This window comes from Sceloporus undulatus, chromosome 2, assembly GCF_019175285.1.
Source record: "Sceloporus undulatus isolate JIND9_A2432 ecotype Alabama chromosome 2, SceUnd_v1.1, whole genome shotgun sequence".
NCBI classification, from domain to species: Eukaryota; Metazoa; Chordata; class Lepidosauria; order Squamata; family Phrynosomatidae; genus Sceloporus; species Sceloporus undulatus.
Window position 1 is genome coordinate 88,054,519 of NC_056523.1, and position 11,391 is coordinate 88,065,909.

Below are 11,391 nucleotides of genomic sequence, written 5' to 3' on the forward strand. Positions count from 1 at the left end.
CACCTGAAGCTATAAGAAATATGCTAATGCTTTTACTTGGCTCAATCAATCAATCAATCAATCAGAAACGGCAGGCAAAGTGCATGTTGTTACCTGTGCAATCTGACCCTGGCAAGCTTGAACCTCTTTGTTGTCCTTCTGGGGGTAGTGATTTTTTTTTTTAAATTCAGACAGGCTTTTAAAACAGAAAGTTTTCTAAATAACATGCTAGGGCGTGCCGCATTGTTTTAACTGAATTGTTTTCGAGAGCTTTTTATCTGTTTAATTATATTTTATTATGTTATTGAAGTTGACTTGTTTTAATACTGCAAACAGTTTAATTCTATTTTAATACTGTATTTTTCTATGCTTTTAATTGTATTGTTATTTTAGTGTCATGAATAGTTTGTTTACTTGTGATCATGCTAGGGGATGCTGTATTGTTTTAACTGAACTGCTGTACACAGTCGACTATAAGTCGACCTTGTGCATAGGTTGAGGTCAACTTTTGGGACCAATGTATGACCTGTGGATAAGTCACAGGTCAGACTTAAGGAGGGAGCCCAACTGGGGAGAGGCTTCAGGGGAGAGGCTTCAGTTGCCCTTCCCAGCCTCTCTAAAGCTAGGCTCCCCCGCCCCCCCCCCAACAGAGCTAGCTCAGCTCAGGAGTAAATGGTCATGACAGTGCTTCCTGGAGCTAATGCATAGTTCTTTGCTCAGTGTCCAAAACAGAACAAATGTGTGTGCAACCCCAATTATGTACACATCTGCAACCAACAGGATTTCAGGCATGGTCAATAATATAACAGCTTCTTAACTGTCTCATAAGAGATGCTACATAACTGTTATTTCCTGGCACCTGTCCACATACAAAGAATCAATCAGGAAGCAAAAGAAAAAGAGTCAGAAAAGCATTTTAAATTGCTGTAATTGTGCAATATAGATCCACACATGCACATGGAACAAACAGGAGACCTTTCATGCTGCACAATTATAGCACTATAATTCCACTTTATCTGTCATTGTTCCATACTATGGAATCCTAGGATTTGCAGTTTAGGGAGACGCCTCTAGAATTTGCAGCCAGAGAGCTAATCTAGTGCTTCTGACCAAACTACAAACCCCAAGATTCCATAGAATGCAGCCTCGCCTTTTAAAGTGGAATCATAATGTGATAATTTTGTAGTGGAAGGACCCCAGGAGAGTAGGAGTTTCCTTTGGAGAGAAAGAATAAATGGGGCATGTTGCCCATACTCTCATCCAAACTCTGACCCCCTATCATATTGTGGATAATGTCTTCTAGGATTTCCCCCCTTCACCCATAGAAGGCACAGTGCTCTCTTCCTAAATGACAAGGAAAATGAAATCAAATCAGGGTTATAGCCTATGAGACATACCATATTTCAGGAAGTAATTGTGGGTGCACCTCATAGTCCACATCTTAACTGCCTGGGAACAGAATGCTTTTTACAACCCAGAGTTCAGCCTCCTCTGGTCTAGAGCATGTCATAATGCCAGGTTGCCAAGCCAAACCACATCAAGTCATAAGAATGAGTGTAAGATGATCTAATTTGTTCCATCTGCCATGTTTTGTCCCTAAAACCCTGTAATACACTTGTAGAATTCCTCTCCTCTATCACTTTTAATGGCATTCCTATGTATTCCCCTGCATATAACTTTTCATCAGTATTCACACAGAGTTTACACATTTAAAAGCTGAGATTTTTTTTAAAAGGGATAATTCCCACTTGCACCTCCCCTTTCCTTTCCAAATCTTTAATGTCTTATTTTCTCATCTGCTAAACTAGCACATTTCTAGAACACAGACACCCTGCCAAATCACTGAAAGTAAATGGATCTGGGCAATGTCAATAGAAAATCTGTTCAGAAAATGGAATGCAGCTTTAAAAAAAACATATTTACCATATGCAAAGTATACATTACAGTCTCTCCAACCCATCTCCTCTGTCAATAGAAAAATGATTGCTCTGCTCTCAGATTTCTTCACATCTCAAGCCTCTGGATGCATATAAATAAATATTGAAGTGTGATTATTGCTAAAGAGCACATGACATTTCAATATAGGTTTTTCTATCACTGCTCCAGATATATGCTTGCTATACTCAAAGTGATCAATGTACATGCTTAAAGGTGTTTTTTTTTTCATATAAAAAAACCAAACAAACTTAAGCACAACATGAATTAGGTAGGAGACATGTGCAGCCTACAATATACCACAGTTTCTCACATTCATCAGTAATGACTCATCGAGTCTTTGTTCTTTGAAAATAAGTAGGCCAGAATGACTGGTCTTCCAGTCAAATATTTAGGCACGTCTGTCCCACTTTGAGTTTTCTAGTCTATTTGACACTTATGTCCCTTTTGATGTACAAAGTGACACTACTCCCTGTTTGGCTGTTCTCTTCTTTTAGAATGTGTGTGTGTGGGGGGGGGGGTTGTTGTAGCCAGTGGGCAACAAGTGGCCCTTGGACTCTACTCTGATAGACCCTGAAGCCCCCCTACCTGTCCCCCCCAACCCCCCTCCCAAAAAAATGGCACAACCCATGCAGAAAGAAAAAAAAGTACTCCACCCCACTCGAACCCCAGAGCACCTATTCCTGGTTGGCTTGGGCAAATATCACGAAAGCTAGGTATAAGGCATTGGCTACCCAGGCTATGAACACATGGGGGTTTATTGTTTGGCCATTATAGGGCAAGATGTTTCTGCTGTTTGGCCTGCATGCTGCTGGTGGATGAAGGGAAATAGGTTTCTATCAACATCTTTAAGCATGAGCTATAATTTAGCCTTAGTTTCCTTTTCTCTGTCTTGGTAACAGAGTTAGAAAGCAAAAACTAAAGTGGGATTCCTTTAATATGGACTTCTGGACTTTCTACCCAAGCAAAAAGATCTCAAAAAGCCATATTTGGTGACAAAAACTGGCTTACCCTATGATATGTCCAACTCACACCTTCAGCAACATTGCTGAGCATTGAACCTTTTTTGGACATAGGGGCTTTACCCAATAAATAAGGTGGGAATGGGGCCACCTATTAATGCTTTTTACATTGGTAAATTATTTCATTGCAAGCCATAACTGTTCTACTAAGAAACGGGGGTGGGTGGGAAGAGCATTGATAGCCAAATGGACAAATAGATGACATGGTTGCAGAGCTTACTGTAAAGGAAAGACAATTTGTCACTTAGAGACTTGGGTTTTCCCCACTCTCCTTGAGCATTTTGGATTTCCCTTTACAGCCATCTGTGGCAGTTCTGTGAGTCATAAAAGCCTGCACCTGTCTCCCTTGCAAGGTTCTTTTTTGATGAGGGCTTTGTAAATGGGTTGTTTTTAAACTTGTTACAGGTTGCAGCGTAAAAGCTTTGATGTTTTAAGACAGGGCTTTTCTCTACCATTTCCCTGGGAAGGGTTTTGCATAATCAATATTTCGTTGGAAGCTGTTTGTAGTATAGAAGAGGGTAGAAGGTTTTTCTTTCTCCCTTTCTTTTTTTAATAGCTCAGGAGCCCCCTATATTTCAAACTCAGACACTGTCAGAAACCATCCGGAACAGCCGCATTAATCATGCCTTCTAGTTCTTGACAGGTGAATATAGGCCCAATTGTGTTGCATTAAACCAAACAGGGACTCACAGACCTGCCAGCAACACCTCTTAGGCTGGCAAACTGCTCTTGCAAGTGCAGCTTTGGCGTTTGGGGATTTATTTCACTGCACCATGTTTTGCTTGTTTTCATTAGACTGTAATAGGATTTCTTGGTTTTATTTGTTTTTCTTTGTTGTTTAGAAATGGACCCTGCACTAATAAAACTAGGAACTCTATCTGGCATTTACACAGTTGATGTGAATGATTCCACTTATGAAACAAAAATTAGAGTAGTAGGAGCTACAGTCCTTAAAATCTGTTTATACCATTCAATGCAAAATTGAACAAAAATGGTAATTTTCCTCCAAAAGCTAAAGATTGCGAGTGGGTTCCCAAACTTGCATGACCACATTCAGTTCTGCCTCAGTTGAGCTTAATGATGTTGCTGATATTCTAAAAGAAACAAATGATCCTTAAAATTTGTTGTTCAACAAGGTCCATTCAAAATGGACATAACCCAGTACTTTTCTGGAAGAAGGAATGATTTTTTTTCAATCAGACAGGTCCTAATGAAAATTCTATGGGATGCCAACCTAAATGTAAATATCAAGTTTAGTCAGAATTGGTTTTTAAGTGTGCAAGCTAGAGGGGAATAAAATTACAGAAACCAAAGTATGGGAAGTCCAAGGCTTTCATGGCCGGCATCCATAGTTTTTTTGTGAGTTTTTCAGGCTATGTGGCCTTGTTCTAGAACTCTTCTAGAACATGGCCACATAGCCTGAAAAACCCACAAAAAACTATCCAAAGTATGTGTTTAGAAGATCCTAAGATTAACTGATGGAGCATGCTGAAAACCTTTCTGTTTTCTTTATTTTATACCTATCAGATAACATACCATGTTTTATAATCAAGTATGTGGATGTGTATAGTATGCCACACAGACAACACTTTAGATTATAGCATAGATATATAGCATATATCATAGATTTAGGCATTCATCTTTTTTTTTCTACTAGGGGAGAGGGATCAAAGTTTCTGTTCTTAACAGCCAAAGAGAAGATCACAATTTGAAGCTTTCCTCTTTTCTGTATTCAAAAGCAAAGCTTTACATTGAGTTTATTTAGGGATGACAAACAGGGGCTCTCAATGTGTTTTAGATTATAATTATCATAATCTGAGACCACAGATTTCCTGGCTTGATCCAAAACATGTGGAAGACCCTACGTTTCCCAGCCCTGCTCAAGCACCCTGATTCTAAAATCTCAATTTTGTCTGAGAAGGACAGAAGAACTGGATGGGAACAAGTAGGTGAAGTCACAGAATACATTGTTTGTCCTGCATGTATATTTAATACACATTGATCACTTGAATGGAAAACACTCTGTATGTAAGGGGGTACAGGTCCTCTGGAAAATCACTACGGGGCTTGGCAGACTGCTGCTAACAGGCGGTGCCACCCCATCCCTAGATGGCTTGGGTTGGGGATGGGGCATGCCATGGCCCCAACCTGGCACAAAAAGAAACTGCAAAAAGCGTCCCCCCTTTTTTTTGCACCAAGGAAATGGCACCCTTTCTGGTGCTGCCATGGCTTTTCCGCAGCTCTTTGGTGCAGCGCCAGGTCATCAAGGAATATAGTCTACCTGGAAACATGCATTCTACAGCCATGCCATGAAATGTTCAGAGAGAGAGAGAGAGAGAGAGAGAGAGAGAGAGAGAGATGTATTGCTTAGCATTTGCAACAATATATGATGGAGTGGGACATTGCCAATATTTGTGAACATAGATGAACGTATAAGAATGTATCAAGTTTACACCCAAAATTTGCACATGAGCCCCATTTTGCAATCTGTGCTGGGAAAACCAAACACTGTATCACCTTTGCCCCACTTTTGAGTGTAAGAGGAGAACCTCCTTCTGAAAATCAATATTTGAAAAAGAAATTCATTATAGTTACAGTTCAGGATACTGTTTCTCTAGATAGTTCCTTCCCCCTTCATTTTATGCAAATAGACTTTGGTAGTCAGTTGCAGTGGTGGATTTGCTCCAGATTTCAGTTCCAACTTTACAGGAGCTCCCATGGTGCTTAACCTATTCTGGTAGTAGAGGTCTTCACTTTGAATAGCATCTTTAAAATCTGGATTAAAATCTGGAGTGGATTCAGTGTCACACTGAAAATGGAGCAAACTGCTTCTACTATTTGCTCCCTTCTCCTGTTCAGCCAGGCAAAACACTCATTCAGTTCTATTTTTATTTTTTTACCATATTATTTGGGTGTTATTTGGAGATTTCAATGAGAAATGGTTGTTTGGCTTTGTTCTTAAAACATGTGCCATACATAACTCTGGGGGAAAAACTAGAGGGCAAAGCCAGGGTTTGCTCCCTAATCCTGAAATGATGCCTGATGTCATAGCAGATAGTTTTGAGAGCAATAGTGCCTGGCACTAAGGATGTTAGAGTAATCCATCACAGAACATTTTGAGCACAGATTCCAAAGATTTGCAAGCATGGAGTCCAGCAGGTTTTTGTGGGTGTACATAAACTCTGAACACATGCAGACTATTTTCACAATTCATGAAATTTTTGCAGAGGTTTATGCACAAGGAGTTACAGCCTTGCTGTGTTCATTATGACTGAGTTCTTCATCTGCTCTTTCTTGTTGCAGCCTCTCTAGGGTGAAATACGAACACTCCTCTATGATACATATAGTTATATAGACTTAAAGAATTGCAGGTAGGTTCATGTGTGTGTGTGCCAGGAAAAAGAAGAAAGGAAGGCCCCACTCCATCATCTATTGTTGCAAATGCTAAAGAATACCCACCCCGTATATGTGTGTGTGTGTGTGTGTGTGTGTGTGTGTGAGAGAGAGAGAGAGAGAGAGAGAGAGAGAGAGAGAGAATGATTGCCTCCTGGAATGAAATACAATTATTTAAAGTGTCATGGGACTCTCTTGGGTTACTATAGCTGCAAACAGGCAAAATGGAACTTCTTTATCACTTTATAGTCTGTTGCAACTTCACAGGTAGATAAAGTGTGACATCACATTTAGCACAGAAAAACAGGGGGAGAAAGGGAACTGATACATAGAAAAAGAAAGGGGATATGTAGATTTCAGCATGCATCAAACACTGTGTATTGCACAATCTTCTCACATATTTTCTGTTTATTGGGCAAACAATTCAGCAGAATAATTCACAAATTGTCAGTTAATAGTTTTCTGTATAGAAGAAAACAGAAAATGGACAGCACAAGAGATGCCAATACTCCTTTGACAGAAGATGCAAAGAGCAGATTGCAATTGATTCGTACATCACTACCTGACACATTCATAAACGTTCAGGAACTACCAACCAACATTCTGCCCCAGTATTCTGGTAAACAAAGAAGAGATCTCATCTACCCTCTTCAATTTGATCAAGATTTGCATTCCAGTGTTCTTTTCTTCCTCAGATTTTTGTCTCTTTTGCATCTCCTCCCTGTTTCTGTAACAGGTACGCATGCATCCAATAACTAAACTATTAGTAAATTAGCAAGTAAATTTCTAAACTGCTTATCAGTGTACTTAAGCACTCCCTAAGCGGTTTACAATGTGTAAGCTAATTGCTCCCAATAAACTGGATACTCAGTTTAGCGACCTTATAAGGATGCCAAGCTGAGTTGACCCTGAGTCCCTGACTAGTATTGAACTCACAACCTTGCAACTGTGAGTGGCTGCAGTACCAATATTTCACCACTGGGCCACCAGGGCTCCCCTATTTTTATTTACACTGTGGTCCCTATCTTGTGCCCAGTTAAGCTCTTGAATCTATCTGGTTCTTACAGCTCTCCCATTTCTTTATCAAATTGATTGTAGAGTGTGCCCATACCATATGTGAGCCCACTACACACGGCTTTAAGCTTACGCTGAAGCTGTGCATCAATAAAACATGGTGCACGTGCCCATGGTACTTGCACCATGTTGCGCAGTGAGCACACACTCCATTCTTTTCAATGGGGTATGAGCATAGGTGGAATTCCTCTTACACGGGAGGATCTGGAACGGACCCCTGTGTAAGGGAAGGGCCCACTGTAAAAGTCCTCAGAAGATCAAGGAAGTTCTAAAGATGAATATATAATCATTTAGAATAACAGAATCATAGAACATAGTGTAGTAAGAGACCACAAGGGCCATCCAGTCTAATCCCTTGTCCCATGTCACATAAACCCGTATCGTACAAAGTATTCCTGACAGATGATCATTCAGCCTCTGTTTAAAAACCTCCAAAGAAAGAAGACCCAGAAACATGGAAGCTTTTGTGTCTTTTTGTATATGTTGACAGGATTTCTCAATATAATTGGCAAAGATACTTATTATTAAAAATTTACAGGGGGATTTGCTTTTTTTTAAAAAAAAAACAACAAGAAGTTTTTGTGATGTTCAGGCTAACTTCTTTCAACTGTACCAACATTTGCAAAGGCTTAATTTTTAAAAAGAGAGAGATACTGTTAGCATGATTCTTCAAACAAATTAGATAGGTTTGTGGCATTATTTCCACATTAATTGCTGTATTAGATAGAACAAGATGAGCGGGCTGTTAGGAGGTGATGAGGGCATGGAATGTGGGAAGTGAGTGATGATTGATACTTAGGACATTATTACACCAGTTTTGTGTGTCATGACAGTTATGTTATGAAAAGGAAACAGGAACATATCACCATGAAAATGTTGCTTACCATGCCTCTCTTATTTTGCACTATTGTACTGCTTTGGAGCCCACCCACTCCAGGTGTGATAAGTCTCTTTGTTGCAATTCCAGCATTTAAGCAGTCAGTGCCATGAAGGGGACTGATTTTCCTGTCCCTTCTCTCCACTAAACACTATTCCAAAGCAAGGTAACTCCATGCCTGTTTTTTGTATTTATTTAACTTTACTATGTTTGTGTAATCAGGGCAACATGATAAAAATTATTATTTGTTATCATTTTGCCATCAGTACACAAATGTCTGTACTGCAGCCACAATGTTGTGAGTTTGATCCCAGGCAGGGCTCCAGGGTCAACTCAGCCTTGTATCCTTCTGTAGGTCACTAAAATGAATACCCAGTTTGTTGGTGGAAATTAGCTTGCCCATTGTAAACCACTTAGGGAGTGATATAGAAATGTACTTGCTATTCTTATTGCTACACAAACAAAGCAAGTACAAAAATACCTCCCCCCCCCCACAGGACAGAATTAGGTTACTTTGGAATGGCAATGGGAGGGGAAGAGAGGAGGAGGAGAATCTGGCCTTATCTTGTTACTTGACTACTTTAATGCAAGAATTAAAGGGAAGAGACTTTTTGCACCTCTGCAGCTATGCTACAATAGCAATATTAAGAGATGATGCCCATCAGTAAAAAGTTGTACTACATTAATAAATGGAATGCAGCAGCAAAGTAAATGTGATAAGTACTGTCCGAAGAAGCTTCTATCCTGCTTTTTTAGGCCCTATACAGACCGACCCAAAAGGCTGGGCTGTGGGTGAAGTCAGGGTGCAGCGTCCTGACGATGCACACCTTGACTCCGTCCCCAGGGGGCCATGATGCCGTGCACTGTTCCAGATGGTGCATGGCATCATGGCGCACCTCCAGCGCTTAATCCAGATGAAGCAGTGCCGAAGGGGTGCCATACAGCTGCACCATGGCAGCTATGACACGTTTTGGGTGGTGCAAAAAGGAGCTGCTTTTTGCGGCTCCTTTTTGTGCCCTCCAAAATTCAGATCAGGATTGTGGTTTGAGGTTGCCATAGCTCTAATTCGTCCAGGAAAGGGGCGATGTCATTAGTCTCCTTGTGGTAAAGTCCTTAGTAACTGATTATAGGATTCTGGCCATTATGCCTTATGTGTCTACTCAAGTTGACCCACATCTTTACAATAACTACAATATTAGACTGTTTAGAGAAAATCTGCTCAAATGAATAGGACTTATTTGTCATGACTTACTTGTGTCATATTGACATTTTTAGATGTAACTAATGTTGTATTTAGCCCCTTGTTCCCTATAATGGAAGTATGTAGACTACCAGGAAATCTGTGAGCTAAACATTCCTTCTGTCTTTGAGTGTATTAGACAGATGTGTAGATACAAATTAGGGACACAGACATACCAATGTGGCATTGAGATGCTCACCATATAATGCCCCAAAGTATTCAAATCCACACAATTACTATCTATTGACATCCTCAGTGTCCCAGTACAATGTTTAACTGTATTCCAGTTGTGTGGTCTGCAGCTACGTAGGCTTCAGAGCACTCTGCTTTTGGGGGAGTGGGGGTTAAAGCCATTTCTTGCTTATTGCTTGAACAGTGATTTGTCATTTTCCTCTCCATTTACTTTTAATACAATAAAGCATTCTTCTTGTAACCTTCTCCTATGCCTTTTCAATGTCATGGGGTAATATTACTGTCACTTGCGAGATGTTCTAATAGCTTTGATTCAGTGTGCGTTGTGAGTGCAATAAATAATAATAACAGGGAACATGTTATTTTTATTGCACTCTGTCTACAAGATTTCTTGATGCCTGGTGAAAATCAAATCTAAATCCAGAAATGACAAAGGTCACTGAAATTTAGAATAAGTTTATGGCAGGTTAGGCATTTCTAATGGTTTCCATCCAAAAAGATAAGAATCAGCTAAGAATTGCTAAACATCAGTTAAAAAAAAGGAAAGTAATCAACAGAAAATGAAACAGACATACTGCACTATTTAGCCTTTAAAAAACTGCAATAAAAAAGAGCCAAATCCTCATGGAACCAACCAACCAAACAAACAAAAAACAAACAAAAATCGCTACAAGCCTGAAACAAAAAAATTGACCCATGTGGACCTCTCTTGGAAGGATACTCCAATGCACGGCATGCCATGACATTTCTCATTTTTCATTTCTACCTTTATTATATCAAGAATGGGAGCACAGAATTCTTTGGTTTCTTATGCAAGGAGCCAGCACAAGGTATGGTTTACATGCAAAAGGCCCTAGCTTCCATCTTTGGCAGTTCCAGCTAAAAGAATCAAGAAGGATGTGGTGGGAAAGGCCTTAGTTTAGCCCAAGTCTCTGAGGAGCCACCTGTCAGTTAGAATAGATAGCATGTGCTGGATGGACAATGTAACTCAGTGTGAAGCAGCTTTCTGTATCACTTCTAAATGTATAGATTATACATGTAGGAACAGTTTTCAAACAATACATGTTGCTGAAGACTTATAACAATAGCAACAGGAATTGTAACAGTAACCACAATTTAACATTTTACATACCTCACAAATTAATTTTCTAAAAAAACTACACATTTAAGTCTGTGATATGACACTGCACATATGCAATGTGATCTCAAACATATTTGCTCAGAAATCATTTTCATCAAGTTAAGGGTTACTCATTCCATAGACAGTACTCTGCTCTGTGTGTGTGTGTGTCTTTAAATTCCATTAAAGAAAAACACTTCCGTCCACAACCTGGTACTATTAACAATTATCTTAGGCTATTGGCCTTAACAACTTCCCACCCCTATTTTTCAACCCGGTGGGAGACATATTTGGAATGAACTACAGTACTCAGTTTGCAAGACATGATGATAACTTGGGTGGTTTTGGAAATTTATCATTAATGGATCTGGCATAAGTCAAAACCAATGTGACATCAAATGACAAATATTTATATTTAAAAACAAAACAAAATAAACACCAGTAGGAAATATAACAGAAGACAATTGCCATGTGACCTTTGGTATTGTAGCATATTGACAAATTTGAACATCATCATCATCATCATCATCATCATCATCATCATCATCATCATCATCAT